We start from the raw sequence: 15,324 nt of genomic DNA, 5'->3' as shown, positions 1-15,324 counted from the left end.
GAACTACTTTCAGCAAGAGCTAAAAGTAGCTAGAGACATCAAACAAAGAGAGATTCTCAGCTTCCTTGAATCACAGGCAGGATTTAACACTGTCTCTTTCGTCCTTTACCATTTCAGCACCAATAACAGTGCCTTTAACAAACTGCAGTGAGATTCCCAGTGCCCTGCAGCTTCCAAGCTGCAGATTGATGCATCCCTAAGAGTGAGAAATCAGGGAAAGTAGGCAGAAGAGCTGCATGGGTGAGCAAGGAGCTCACGGATAAACTCAAAGGGAAGAAGAAGGTCCAAGAAATGTGGGGAAAGGGCCTGTTCACTTGGGAAGAATGTAGGAATGTTGTCAGGGCCTGTAGGGATGCAGTGAGGAAGGCTAAAGCCTACCTGGAATTTAATCTGGCAAAGGAGGTAAAATATAACAAGAAAAGTTTTTTTTACATATGTCAACAGTAAAAAGAAAACTATGGAGAATATGGGTCTGCTGCTCAGTGAGGTGGGTGCCGCGGTAACAGGGGTTGCTGAGGAGGCAGGGATACAGAATGCTTTGCTTCTGTCATTACTACAAAGACTGCCTCTCGGGAATCCCAGGGCCTGGAGCTAAGAGGGGGAGACTGGGAAATAGGCGTATGAGCAGTTGGGCATCACAGCTGTACTTTTTCTGCTTTTAATCCCTGTACTGCCCATATTGAATGCTGGTACCGTCTGCTCATTCTGGGTTCTTGTCTGATGTTTTTGTACGGTTAATATATTAAAAAAATAACACTGTTTTAAAGGCACAGTCAAATTAAACCACAGCCCTAATGTTAGAAAAGGTTATCAGACATCAGAAAAGCTGACAGAGATGATGGATGACTTTGGAGTATAAATTTGCATGTGAACATCTTCACCAGTGTGAGCAGTATTAAGAATTTTCAGCTTCATATTCTTCTACTCCAAGCCTTTTGAAACAGGAACTTGCTGAGGACACTTCCTGCACAACACAGCTTGGTAAATTCTGCAGCCCAGGATTAGTTAATTTTGAGTTACCTCAGATGGTTCAGTTTGTTCATATTGATTGTCTCCATTGCAAATATGTGCATTCTAAGAGGATAATCCTCAGCTCTGCTGTACCTGCTGCTATCGCTCTCAAGAAGTTACCTTCTTCAGGGAGGCACTGTGACTGTCAATGATGGCATTGATTCTGGATCTGCTGTCTGCATCCTGAGTTGGTCACAGCAAACTCAAGGGTCACAAAAGCCCAGCTGAATAACCTCGTAGGGCCCACTGATGGGGAACAGCTACTTCGGCTCACAGCGCTACTGCTGTCCTCACAGATTGCTCTCCCCATCTTTCACTTCCCAGAAAAACAATACAACTGTCCTATTGCCATATTCTGCATTCCTCGCCCTGCAGGCTGGGCTGGCTACGAGTCTTTCCTGTTCCAGAAGCCACTGTTTGCCATCGGTCATAGAGCCAGCAGGGCTGCACAGAACTACTTCCTATACTACATTCAAAGCTTAAAAAACGAAATGAGGAATTCTTTTTCCCAGTCAGGTCAAAACAAGAGCTGAACCTTTACCACGGGAGGAGCACGCACTGCTCTTTCTTTTCTCCCTTAGCTCCATCTACTGTTCTTACAGCAGACTGCACGTAGCTGCCGCGCTGGGCGTACCAGGCGTGCTCTGCCTTACATCAATAATAATTTCAATGTTACTTCTTCAAGAGATTAGAAAAAGGTTCTATCAAGGGAAAGACAAGTGCTTGTGTGTGTTTACCCTGCGGGGTTTTACATCAAGTAAAACAAGTGTGAGGTGAGACTGGTAACCCAGAGGAAAGTTAGCTTCATACTGCTGAAAAGCATTTTGGAGCCAGTTCAATAATCCACCATGAGACCACACATTGGAATTGTATTTATTTATAAAGCCAATTGAAATGGAGCCTGTAAGGAGGAGCCTGAGATCAGAGGCAAGATGCAGTTAAGATCTGAGGAAAGGCAGTTTTGAGGGCAGAAACAGCAAAGAGTGCACACGAGGCCAGAGCCGGCACCGAGCCCTCGGCCAGCCAGAATCCGCACTGAACTGAGCGCTGCTCGGTGATTTGCCAGAGGGAGGCTTGTGAGGCTTGTTGGCTCCAGCTCTGCGTGATTCTCCCATGATGCACATGCAGGTCTGCTCTCACACGTTCTGGCACTGCCTTCCCCTCCATTCCTCTGAGTTAATTCTCCTTTTTGCTAAGGACCTAAACGTGGATCCAAGGTGTGCCCCTCCCGTGTGAACCAATCAAACAGGTGATAGAATTTTACATTTTATTCATTATTATTAAATTATTATTTGGTTGATCTGTGCTGCAGAATATTCTAACTTTATTTTTTCTATGTTAGATTGGAAAACCTGTCCTCATTTAAACCGGAGCAAGATTTTGGGAGCAAAATGATGCAGCTCTTATTTGGGAAAAAAAAAAAAAAAAAAAGGTTCAAGACCAGGCTTCTAAAAGCTGGCTTAAAACCAGTGAGATCAGCATAAAGGCTGAAGTTTGCCTCCTGCCCTTGCAGTACTAGCAGTACTAGCTGTAAGCATGGGGACCTGAGTCACACACAGTTGTTCTCAGGGCACAGAGCTTTGAACAGAAACAGCCACTGGCAGCCAGTTCCTCTGCCGCCGTCCCCTTCTCCAAGCACTGGGCACGTGCTCCAAGGTGAAACTTGCTCTACTTATGTTAAACTGATAGCATGAATAGCAAAGTCTTTTCCCTTTTGGTTTAAATGAATCCTTGCCACTTAAGTTCATGTTTATTTTTATAGTATGGTCTCTATGTCGTTTATTGCTCCCAAAGGGACTCCAAATACCATGATGGTTATGAGTGAACCTGGGAATATACTTCTGAATTACTTGTGATTTATCCTGCTTCTGATGCACATAATAATGCAGCTCTTCCAAAGCCTGTTCAAGGTTTTTAATTATTAATTTCTGTACTTTGTGAGGCACCATGTGACAGTTATTGCTGCTATGGGTGGGAATTACTGTGCCTGTGCTTGCTGCTAACAGCACCATGGTTGGAAATTTTACATTTCAGGCTAAATACTGAATAGCTTTGGGATGGTTTGAACTTGTCCTCATTGATGACATAAGTGTCATTTAAATGCAGGCCCTCTGCAACACCAATGCACCAAACAGAGCAAGGCTGAAAGGGAGGGATGAGGCCAAAAGGAGCAGTGAAGACCTGCAGTGGGAAGCAGGGCTGTGCCCATGCTGCTGGGCAAACCAACCTGCAGCTCAGGGAGCCAATGCCTCTATTACTGGCACAGTTACTCCTATTCAGAGACACCTGTTTAATAAAGACAGGCTATAGCTCAGACCTGGCAATGGAAGATGTCAATCCTTGATTCCATAGACCTGAAGTTCTACATGCTAGCTGAAACATCAAAGAATACCCCAGTTCCAAGCTGCTTCCTGCCTGTGCACACTCAGCATCACAAGGGGGTATTCCCCTGTGTGTACCTCGGTCCTGTTGTGCTCTCATTTTACCTCAGCCTTCTCCCACAAGGCCAATCCCTGCTCTCACAGCCAGCAGCTTTGTCTCTGCAGCAGGCTTAGACAGTGTGGGTGTGGATGTGATTGTCCCCCCGTAACTATGCTCAGGGCCCATTGCCCTGTATCCTTCCAGCTGTTCCTGTCTGCAGGATGGAGACACCTCCAGCTGCAGGGCTGCTCTGTTCTGCTGCAGGTCCTGGTGAACAAGTCCAGATCCTCCTTGCTTGCAGCACACCTTCCTGATTGCCTCAGACTTCAGTGCTACCTCTTATTAAAGACAATATAAGAAAAAAGGGATTCTACATAGAATCACATGTTCAGCTTCTGATGCTAGCAGACAGCCAACTCTAATCCTATATAACTCTCTGAAAAAGTCAACAGATGCAAATTGGTGAGAACTTGTTGATTTTGGCATGCCCACTGCGCTGGTTGGGGAGACTCCAGAACATCTGAGGATGTTTTACATCGGCACCCCAGTAAACACCTGTGCTGCTGAGCAGCAAAGCGCACTCGCGCTCCTGCAGTGATCTGCGCTGCACTCGGAGGTGAGGTGGGGCCCGGGGCTCTGTCCTGTGCACGGTGCAGCTCGGGGTCCTTGGTGGGGGGGCTCTGTGCCCACCCCACTGTGTGCCTGGGGGCAGCAGGGCCAGGTCTGTGCATGGGACCCCCAGCCAGGAGGGAGGAGCCTGCGCTCCCTTCCTCCTCTGTTACTGAATCTGTTTAAACTAAGGGAGAGGGGTGAGGAAGTGAGACCTTTTGGAGAAGCCACATAGATGTTTGTTTTCCTTGGGGGTTTATATCAACACTGGTCTTGACATTTTGCCTCTTATTATGTGTGGCTCTTTAAAGGGTGAAATAATATTTTCTTTTGCTTGAGAAAAGGACAAAGTTCAGACAAAGCGCTCAACCCGAAATCATTTTCTTCTTTCCCAACAGTTTACACATTGTCTACACCGTGACTCAGTGCAGAGCCCCATTGCAAACAGAGGACCCACGTGGCTGCTCACTGCAGGGCTTCGTGACCTCCCACACCATGGGCAGCCCGGGCTGCTCCCAGCATGGAGCTCTGGTACTTCTCATCGTTAGCAAAATACTCAAGTTTGCAAATACAGTTATTTCTCTGCCAACCTCATCTCCATTCACCTGGCTGAAGTCCATTTCCAGCACAGGCTGCTCAGCACCAAAGCATTTGGCAGCGTGTAGGCAGGGGGCATCTCGTGTCCACATCGTCCAGGAAGAGTTTTCACTCTGTCTTTGAGCCATTACCATAAGGGCTGGGAGGGATGGCAGGAGTTCATGCTCAGGAGGCGGCAGGGCTTATGCTGCAGTGATGGTACGTCAGGGCCAATCTAACCTGTGGGACTCCTCATCTGCATCCCAAAGCAAGGGAATGCAAAGCTCAGCTAAAATGCCTCTTGGAAAGCAAGGAGCACCATTTGAGCAGGAAACACCAGCTAAAAACTGCTCAGGGCTCAGACATGACTGAGAAGGAAACTGAGTGAATGGGAAACATACATGCAGGAGAAAAGACATGGGAATACCTTTGGTTTCAGAAAGCCAGTCTTCTTTGGGTGCTGATTCCTGTGGTTTGGGGCCCTGGAGTCCCCACAGCCCGAGCAGGGGCAGCCATGTGTGTTGGAGTGAGGGCTACAGCCAGAGTGCCGGGCCATTCCAGGGCAAAGCCAAGAGGGCCTAAACCTGAGGGAACCAAGTCTGGGGAACACTGCTGCTGTGCTGAATGCTGCTGGTGAAATGCTTGGTTGTGGTATGAGCAAAAAGATCGGTTTCCTTTGTTAACCTATAAACATAAATGTCAGAGCTGTGAGTTGATAGGCTGGCTCTTCTCTGCTCCTCTAAATGTTCTGTCACAAAGCCAAAAGCTCTTGGCACTGTCGGCAATGAGGCACAGCATTTTCCTAGCCGGCACTGAGAAGTGCAGATGCAGTGAGGGCTGAGCCTGAGAAGATCTTCGGCCCCTCCTGTGGCACTGCTGGCCGCATGGGCCAACAGACAGGAGCAGAACACTGTGCTTCCTACTGCCTTTTGTGGGCAAATCTCTTTTTGCGAAAAAATGCCAGAATTTGGGTTACATTACAGTTAAAAAGATAAATCTAATATCTTAATTGCTGCATGCTAATTGCTATAGATGCAGAACATCACGTTATAAACAAATTACATTACTCATTTGCAGAATTATTTTACCCCGGTATTTCATTGTAACATAGTAAATCCGTATGGTGTGAAATCAAGTGAAAACAGACCCCTATAATAAACCTCTGGTAGTGAAACAGGATTTTTCTGTAACTCTGCATTTTGAACTCAGACATATTTTTTTTATTCAGTGTTCTTTTCAGGAATGCGATTCACAGAGAGACCGCCTTCAAGCAGTACAAACCCACGAAATACACATCACAAAAAGTCGGCAAAAGCGTCCCAGCGTCACAACCGCTGCGATAAGGAACGCGCTCCGGCGGCGCGGCGCTGTCCGGGTGCGACGCGGTGAAGCGCTGCGCCCCAACGGCTCCCGGGGACCCGACGCATTAACGTTACCTCGAAACAGCTGTGCAAATGCTGCAGGACACGCCGCGGACCTCTGACCCGCAGGTGAAGAGGGAATGAATGCAAATCATAATTCCCCAATTATGTGGGGGTGAAATGCGACACCGGAGTTAGTGCTCACCAATCAGGTTAACAAGTTAGCTGAAACTTTATCTTTCTGTACTTGAATTACTGGGAAATCGTCCTGCTGCCCCGATGGCGGAGATATGGACCGCCACTGCCTTCGGGAGGGTGCAGGAGCTGAGCATGAGGCTGAGGGCATGGCTGTCCTCACCTGGGGCCGGCTACAGCCCGGCACTGCACAGCGCGGCACGTTCTGCCCTGCACATGTGGACCAGCATGGCCAAGCACCTCTACCCAGCGCCACGTGGGCACATTTGCTAGGCGTTCCCTACAGGCAGTGAGAGCAGCTTGTTGCAAAGCAAGGAGTGAGCGAGCAGCTTAAGGGCTCTTTGCACCTCTGGAGCTCCATGTGGCTGCAGGGGGACCTGGCAGCCGCTCTGGGAGCAGAACATGAGAGCTCTGCCCATGCGGCAGCACGAGGAGTGCAGGCATGCACAGCATCTGCAGCACCTGCTGCCCAGTGGGTGCCACGGCTGTGGCCCCTTACAGCACAGCAGCACTCTGGGTGAAAGAGATGCCTCTCTGAGCTCAAGGGCTCATGGTAATGATGTTGCCAGGGTAAGATTTATCCTCCCCTTTCATTCCACCAGCTGTCAAACCCGTTTGATTTTTCTCAAGCTTTGAGTGTAGCAGGAATTTAGCCAATAAACACAACTGATGATGATTTTCACTTCAGCTTCCAGCATCTGCCATTCATAATGAAGCCTGATTAAAAATGTAAGAGGATTATTTTTAGTTTTAGGATGTGGCAGAGCTTCACTGTAAAACATAGCGCGAGGCATGAATAATTAATGACAAAAAAATTCAAGGTATATCAAACACCATAAAGCAAACGTGCCAGCCCTCCCGTGGTGCTGCCTGGGCTGCGCTATGCCCATGTGCATGTGCAGCCTCCTCTGCAGCTCTCCCCTTTTCACTGCAGTTTCTGCTTTTTGTGTGCGTCTTTCTGGCACCAAGTTGCAAATTTGTAACTCCCCGCCCTGTGAACAACTCTGCTTCAGCTTTAGAGCCTGGAAATCCCTCTCAATGCAACTGGGAAATGCAAGAGCAGCTCTCCAGGTGGTGGCAGGAGCAGATAGGATTGGTGAAATTCAGCTTTTCTTCGCTCTTATGGTGCAGTGGTCCTGAGCTGAGGGCTTCCCCGGTCCTGAGCGGGGCCCAATGCAGCGCAGCCATCACCCTGCATTGCTTGTGGGGCTGCGGCTCCCGGCAATGGGGCTCGTGGTTCTCTGACTGTCACCCTCAGCTCCTGAAGAGTTGCTGTGCACAAAGCAAACAGTGAGGATTTGTTGTTTTAGGGATTCACATAATTTTAGTAATTTTATGAAACGACCCCGCTCTCTCAGAAGAAATTGAAATTGACAGGACTGAATTGTCTGATAATAAATTTATCAATATGTTAATGATCATCAGCTTCTCTGTGTACTACTCGGCAAAATCACTACAGGTCTTCCTATTAGCTGGAACTGCTACCCATTTAGGGCTTGCTTTGAAATTTTATCTTTCCATCTTGTTTTCTGTTTCCTCTTTTTTTTTTCTTTTCAGAGACCTCATCTGTTTGCCAGCATTCTCTGATCAACATCTCTCATGTGTTTCCTATTAAAGCTATGATGTGTCTAGCCATTTTACTTCTCCTGCCCTTTTAAGTGGTGTCAGTCTTTGTGCTTTGCTACCAGTTGCCTTTTATCTCTGCAGTCTCCAATTCTCAGCGCACATCATTACCTAACTCTCGAACCATCTTTTCCTTACTCGCTGTGACAAATCTCAGAGGCCTGTGGCAGGCCCTTGCCAGGATGTAGCTAACAACCCCCAGCTAGCTTGCAGCAGAGGTGGTTTTCCACAAACAGCCAAAACCTCCTCGCTAATGTGAGCTCAGTTCTGGCCATGGGTGCCTGCCTACTCCCTCTCCTGTTGGGCACTGCTTGAGCACCAGGCTCTGCCAACCTCGAGTGGATCTCTGCTGGGGCTGAAGCACAGAAACTGCTGCTCCCACCAACCTCTGCCCTGGGACAGCAGCAGGGCTCCCCCCGGCTCTGTCCTGCTCTCGGATGCAGTGCTCAGGGCAGCTCCACGCATCGTGAGGGAAAGCGCACAGCTGAAGGGTGGCACTGACCCTTCAGACAGGCAAAGGCCTTGCTTAAAAAGGGGGGGGAAATAATCAACCACTGTCCTGTACTGAGTAGGGTATTTCTTACAGCCTCGGGAGCTCTCTCTGAGCACAAGCATTTCTTTGAGGTCTCTGTTTTGGCCAGCCTGCGAGCATTCATAGTTACTTTATCCCCAGCTCTTCTCCTTCTGACTGTTTTCCAGCAGAGCGTGCTACGTATGGCCACCGTAATGTCTGACTTATCTGCACTTCACGCTGCATTTAATCCAGAAATGGATGTCACCAATGATGCACCGACAGAATCACAGAGCTGTACATAACCTCAACCTGTAACCCACTATGGGCTGTGCTATCCTACACCGTTACTAAGAATAGCTCCCATGTATGTAAGCCCCTCCGGCCCGCTGATGCAGACCATCTCCTCCCAGCAGTGGCAGCCCCTCTGGCAGCCACCCCTGAGCTCACGGGGGGCTCTGTGGGACTATGGGCACAGTTTCCAGAAGTATCACTTGTGGGCAGTGAATGTCCTTTTTCTAAAGGAAATCACAAAAACCCAATCAGAACTGACATCTTCCACAACATAATTAGTTTCACTAACAGTTTCTTCTGAAAAAAAAAAAACAAAAACAAAAACGATACCAAACCAAACCAACATTTCTGGTATTTCCTATTTTCAGAAGTTTTATTGCAAATGCAATGTCCAATCATAGAAAACAACGACAGAATATTTTGCAAACAAACCCCTGTCTGTAGTTGTGTCCCATGGACAAGAACCAGCAGTGTCTGTGTGACAGAGGAGCCCAGGGCAGATGACAGCTAATGGAAAGCCTGCCACACTCTGTGCCCACCAGTGCCCATTTCCAGTCCCTATGCCCAGAGCTCAGTGCTGCTGTGGGGAAGCTGCAGGAGATCCCTCAGGGTAACTGCCTGACAGCAGTGAAGTGTCACATAACTTTGGGTTGCCAACAGACTATTTGCACATTTCATTTTGGAAGTAAGATGTGCTCTCTGTAGCCATACAGGGGAATTTCACCTCTGTAAATTGGTCACCACTGAGGCTGTCACCACTTGCCCTCATAGCAGCTCTGGGCTGTTCTGCACCCAGGGAAGCCAATGCAGCAGCACTCGTAGCACTCAGCAGCACACAGCTGCTCCAGCATGGCTGGGAAGGGTCATTCCAGCACTTCTGTCCCTCATGAAGCAACACAGGGACAGATGAACCCATGCAGCCCCATTCAGCCCTGGGCTGCTGCAGTTGCCCCATCCAGCAGAGAACTGTGCAGAGCTGAGGCATCTTGGTGGCAACAGCTCCCACTGCATTCCCACCTGCAGGAGCCCACCCCTCTGGAAACCTCCACTGAAAACACCACAAACCACCACAACAACGTAACTCCACCCAGCCCTTCTCGTTAGGTTGCCAACCTCGTGACTGAAGGATTCACAAAGAGATAAGAAATAACCAGTGAAAACAAAGCTGCTTTTGCTGTAGCTGAGAAGAAATTATTCATTTCTCTTTGAAAAACAGACAGGAAAAAAAAAAAAAACCCTACACCACAACAAAGATCTGTATTTGTGTAAGAATAAGAGTAAGTGGAGCAGAAGGAGACGGACAGCCTCTTTGCACAGATCGGTATTTGGTAGGCGAGCGTTCCTGGCTTCACTAAGCACCTGTGTGTGCAAAGGCTCTGGCATTCCTCACAGAATGCCATGGGAAGGGAGGGCAGTGACACCAGCAGTGCTGAGAGATCACAAGACAGTCCTCATTTTTCAAGTGCAAAGTGAGTGATAATTATTTAAGAATTCGGCTCTACATGCCAAAGCAGAAAGGTGTTCCAGCTTGGTTTTCCAAGGGGTATGAAAGGATTTCCTGCAGTGTGGTTCATTCAACTCACTTTTCATAAGCTAGTTTTCAACAACATCATCCAAAAGCCATTAGTTTCATTGTATGTATCATGCAAGGTTATTTAGTAGGTCAGAAGGAAAAAATCTAAATGGACAGGTGCTTTAAATTATAAGACGGTAGAGGTGGTTAATAAAAAAAATACTAGAAAACATTGGTAACTTTATTTCAGGCTTGAAGTGGGTTCTGTATGCAATGGGCAAATGGCTTGGAGAAACACTGCGAGCTGTCAGAAGTGGTACACGCAGAGCACGCTCAGGAAATCAGGCTGCTCCCCAGAGATCAGAGCGCAGCAAACGCTTCCCAGACATTATGCACCTTTTAAGCTATTTATTTCCTCTTGGATGTTTGCACCGCAGGGACAATCAATTATGTGAAGCAAATGTCCTGCGTGTCTGAGACAGAAAAACCCAGAAGCTGTGAGGCAGGATGGGTGCCTTCAGGCACTGGGCGGAGCTGCCTCCGTGTTTCTGCACCTTTGGACACACAGTGAGAGAAAAGAAGCGACAGCCAGCCTGAGCTCAGGGCACCGCAGCAGTCACTGCTCCACCCCACGCCGAGCATTGGTCCAGCACTGTAATGGCCCCACCACCTAATGGAATGGCACAAGAAGCTTCTTGCAGCCCAGCAGCTGCAGTGCGAGCTGACGACCAGCATCACCTAGAACGTGGCAAATGACCTTCGTGCTCGTTGTGCTGTGCTACTGCTGCGGCTGAGCACGAAGCGCACAGCCCCGCGGAGCGGTGGAGCTGTGGGCTGCACTGCCTCATGGATTGGTGACTCCAGCACACGGGGGTCACACGGGGACAGCCATTCCCACACCACGCACGGGACTGCAGTCACTCAGAAACTGCTACCAGCCCAGGGAGGCAGCTGGGCACAAAGCAGATAAAGGCAGGAAGGATTTAACAGAGAGATGAACAGGATTTCATTATTTTCTGTTCAGGGCTACTTACTGAGATGTCTTTTGAAAGACCACCACACCGTCCGTGCTTGTAATGCAGTTGTACGTTCAGCATGTAAGAAGGGAAAGTCTGGTTTTTATAAGCATTCCCCAGCGTCACCACATTTTATCTGATTCCTTTGGCTCAGAGATCAGTCTGGAATTATAAAAGGAGCCAAATGCTCTCCTGGACACTGGATATCTCCTAATTATTCCAGGTTGAAAACATATCAACAACCCAAGAAGTGTTCCCACACCAGTAAATCCTGGCCAAATCCGGACTGTTCCTCTGTTCCTGAAGCTCAGGACACAGGAAGACACACTGAGGCAGTTGCGTCCACTCAGTGCAGCATGCATAAGAGCAAATGCAATGTGCTAAGGCAGGGCTGGAGCTGGGACACGAACACCCAGAGCAGCTGAGAGCAGTGCTGAGGCTGTGCAGGAGCACTGCCATACATGTGCCTGCGGGATGCTCTCCAGCTTCAAATGCAATTCCTTTCTGAAGCTAAAGGAAAGTTCTTTGTCTACAGTTTGCCCTGCTGCATCCGCAGGAAGGTTTCTGTCTTTAACTAGCTTGACTGCTGCTGCCCCAGCCAGCCTGAACTGTGCCCTTTATCCTTTCTAGACCTTGTTAGGATCTGACCTCAAGGTTGGGGAGGGAGGAAATGCACCAACAACTGGAAATAAAAAGAGCACAAACCCCGATTTTTACAGCCTCGGAAGCTCTGACAATGCTGTCTGATGACTTGCTGCAGCCATGTGGATAAGAGGACAGAGCCACAGCATGAGCTGCTGAGAGTAAGGCTGCATGCCCTGCACTTCGTTAGACCCTTTTCCTGTGCAATGTGCTCTGGATATGAGAGGTGCAGCCAGTGGAAATTCCAGTTTTTTTTCCTCTTTCCTCCACATCTTCCCCACGCACATAGTTTGCATGCTTTGCTGATTGTTTGGATTGCAGACTCCTTACAGACATGAAAAGATTGAATAACACATGTGCTGATGTGCCATGAAATCTAATGAATTAACTGTTGCAAGAACAGGTGGTATTCCTAAAGTTGGTGTGGAAAATGGATGTATGTGTGTGTTTCACTGTGGTATACAGCATGCCTCGTGCCTTCTTTCTAGCCAGAAACAATGGAAGAACTGATGGGATGCCTTTATTTATGTAATTTAGCATGCATGCCACCATGCAGACAATGCACACTCTAGAAATGGATGTTGTCTGCTGTCCAAAGAGCAGATCTACTCCATGTCCCAGAAAGCAACATTATAATTCGTTATGGTGCCTCCAGTTCCTTTACTGTAGTGTCACAGGGGTTCTGGAAACATTGGTACATCTGCTGGAAATCTGAACAGTGTAATTGTGGGATGCTGAGCATGGATAGCAATACAAAGTGCTGCAGTAAGATGAGAAATAACCATGTCATTGTTTTTCTGTAGCTTTGCATAGCAAACACACCATTGGAACCAAGCTTCTCTTATTTTGTGCATACTGGAAACCTACTGAAAAGAACATGGTATGAAATATGTTGAGACAAGCAGAATTCGGCCTGAAATCTGGATTTCACATCTGAGGTTGTTAAAATCAAAGGAATAGGTACAGCAACACAGCAGCAGCCTCTTACCAGTGACTCAGACTTCCACTCTCGTCCCAGGAAAGCTGCCACAGTCGGTGCTGGTGGGAAGGCGGCACCCTGACCCAGGGCTACGTTCACGTTTAACCAAGTTTGAAAGTAATGTTTCCTTCCTCACTGGTTAACACTGCAGACGCCTTTCCTGCACTGAGATTTTAAGATTCCTAAGAACAACTTCCAACTACTTGTCTTTCTTCATCTAAACGTTGGAACATAAATCAGATGCAGAGATCAATCCTCAGATTAAAAAGAAAGAAAACAGTTTCTCTTCCCCTACTAAGAATTGAAGAAGGGAAAAACAAGGAAATATACAGTGGAAGGATGAAGTTTTCTTACTGCTTTTAAAGTGAGATTAATTCTGAATACAAATTTTAGTATTAAAACCCCGTGACAAAAATTAAACACAAATTTGCATGAATATAACACGTTGCTCTTCAAGTATGGAAAGTTTTGTGTGATGCTGGGGTTGTGCTCAGTGCCCTCAGATTCGGTTGTGTGCATCAAGCTGGAAATCAACACCAACATTCAAAAGCAGAATCCGTGAAATCAGGGAACTTTGCCCAGTTCTCACCCAGAACCTCAGTGCCTCCTATGTAGCACCAAACCTCACAGCAATGCCCTGCACAGCTCACCTGAGTTCCAGTTTCACTGCCAAAGTTCTGCATGGCTTTACAGGAATCCCAATTAAGTCACAAGTAAATCCCTCATGAAACACTACGCACAGTTCTCTATATTCTGCCATTTCTATGCTTGCACCCAAATCACTGCCAAACCGAAGCATCCAGCAAGTATTGGAAACACTTCAATTATTTAAGAGCATACACACAGTAGATTCAATTAAAATTACTGACATGCTTTTTTTGTGTGTGCGTGTGTTATATTTCCATTTGGAAGCAATTCAACCAAATTCTAGCAAAGCCCTTCAGAGCATATTGAACTGATTTAAGGAGTTTGCATCCAAAAATTTGAAATTTAAACAACGAAAAAAGAGGTTAAAGGCGCATTAGTGGTTGTTTATAAACCATGCCCTCAAATGTTAAGAAAACACACTGCCTTCCTCATCAGCAGGAGGGAAACCAGCGCAGAGTGGGTGCTCAGACTCGACCAAGGGACGATGGGAGGGTCTGCCAGGCGCAGGGCAGTGGCTGCAGCCGCCACCTCGATGGGCAGAAGCAGCTCTGCTGAGCCCCACTGTGCTCTGGGAGCAGCTGGGGAGCGTTTAGAAAGACAGAACGTGTTCCTGGTCTTTTTTAGGCTCTCACTTCAACTAGATGAGAGTAAGCTCCACCAAGACAGAGCTTGGGTCTAAGGGGAAAACATCAGTGCACCTGAGCTGCTATTTTTGTTTCCTTGCATGCGCTTACAAAAAAATGAAAGGGATTTGCTTTCATCTGTCTGAAAACAACAATTTCCTATGAAAGATCTTCAGCCCTGAGGGTGCTGTGGGTGTTTCTGCTTCTCCTCATCAATATTTTTTTGCCTGCACAAATGGAAAAAATTGGGGCAGCCCTTAGGCCATTGATACTTCTCCAAATAAAACAAAAACCAATAGCATAAACCCCCTGGTGACTGCTGGGGATTGGGTATGGGAAATCCAGTCTCCTCCCTTCCCAGAATTGCTCCAAAATCAAAATCCCCAGGGGAACCAGGCCCTGTTTTATAACCAGCTCAGGAACCCGTGACTACGGAGGAGGTGGAGGCGCGCACACAAAGGCCACAGAACAATGTGGTACGGAGAGAATTCAGCCGCAGGCTGCCAAGGGGAGGAAGCAAAGTGGGGACATGGAAACGATGGCAAAGCTCCTCAGCAGCACACGGCAGGCCATGGCCACTCCTCCGTGTGGACACTGTCCCTGCAGCTCTCGGGGATGGAGCTCCCAGCCAGGCCTGCCCCACGCCAGCACATGTAGCTGCCTGGCTCTGGTAACAGCGCTGGCTTCCAGTGCTCAAATGCCAACAGCTGTCTCTGAGCTGCTGCAGGGCTGTCAGCATAACTGCAGCTAGGTTCCAAAAAGAACTTCTGGACTCCTGGACCACTATGTGCCAAAAGTAGAGGGAGGTTGGGAGAAGAGGGCTCTTTTCCACAAAAGAAGCAGGAATATTTACCCCTGAAGTAATAGAGCAGCAACCTGCAAACAGTGCAAATGTGGGTGCAGCCAGCAGAGGCTGCAGGAACGTGCACCTGCTGGTAGCTGCACTACCTGGGATGTCACAGTGCTGGGAGGAGCAAACAGCATTTGCTGGGAGGAGGATCTGATGCCCCTGAGACGCAGATCCCTGCGGTGTGAGTGCTTCAGGTGGCTGCTGGGTTTTGCAGGCCGGGGGGGGTGGACACCAACAGCTCTGCAGTTGTGTCACATGAGATGACCAAACCACTGCAAACTCCTCAGAAGAGCTCATTTTGCAGTTGACAATCCCTTCACATCAGATCCCAAACTGACCCCACATTGCTCCAGGCCCGGCCTGCAGCACACTGACAGCCCCGCACCACGGAGCCCACGGCTGTGACCCCACTGCTGTCGTGCAGTGAGGAGCAGCGACACGCGGCGGTGCCT

At 48.2% G+C, this 15,324-nt stretch overlaps 1 long non-coding RNA gene across 2 annotated transcripts; it reads left to right on the top strand.

The window, feature by feature from the left end:
• The first annotated feature begins 574 nt into the window (after positions 1-574).
• On the top strand, positions 575-7,167 carry LOC149915474 (uncharacterized). Of its 2 annotated transcripts, XR_016458836.1 has the most exons (5): positions 575-981; positions 2,209-2,260; positions 3,878-4,048; positions 4,440-4,572; positions 5,846-7,167. It is a non-coding gene; the product is annotated as an uncharacterized LOC149915474 (long non-coding RNA). The 2 variants fall into 2 exon arrangements; XR_016458835.1 differs by lacking the exon at positions 575-981 and having other exon boundaries at positions 1,854-2,260.
• The last annotated feature ends 8,157 nt before the right edge of the window (positions 7,168-15,324 follow it).

The sequence above is a fragment of the Phasianus colchicus genome, chromosome 19 (assembly GCF_987193195.1).
Source record: "Phasianus colchicus chromosome 19, bPhaCol1.hap1.1, whole genome shotgun sequence".
Classification (NCBI taxonomy): Eukaryota; Metazoa; Chordata; class Aves; order Galliformes; family Phasianidae; genus Phasianus; species Phasianus colchicus.
The sequence above is the reverse complement of the archived record's forward strand: the minus strand, read 5'-3'. Positions and strand labels throughout refer to the sequence as shown.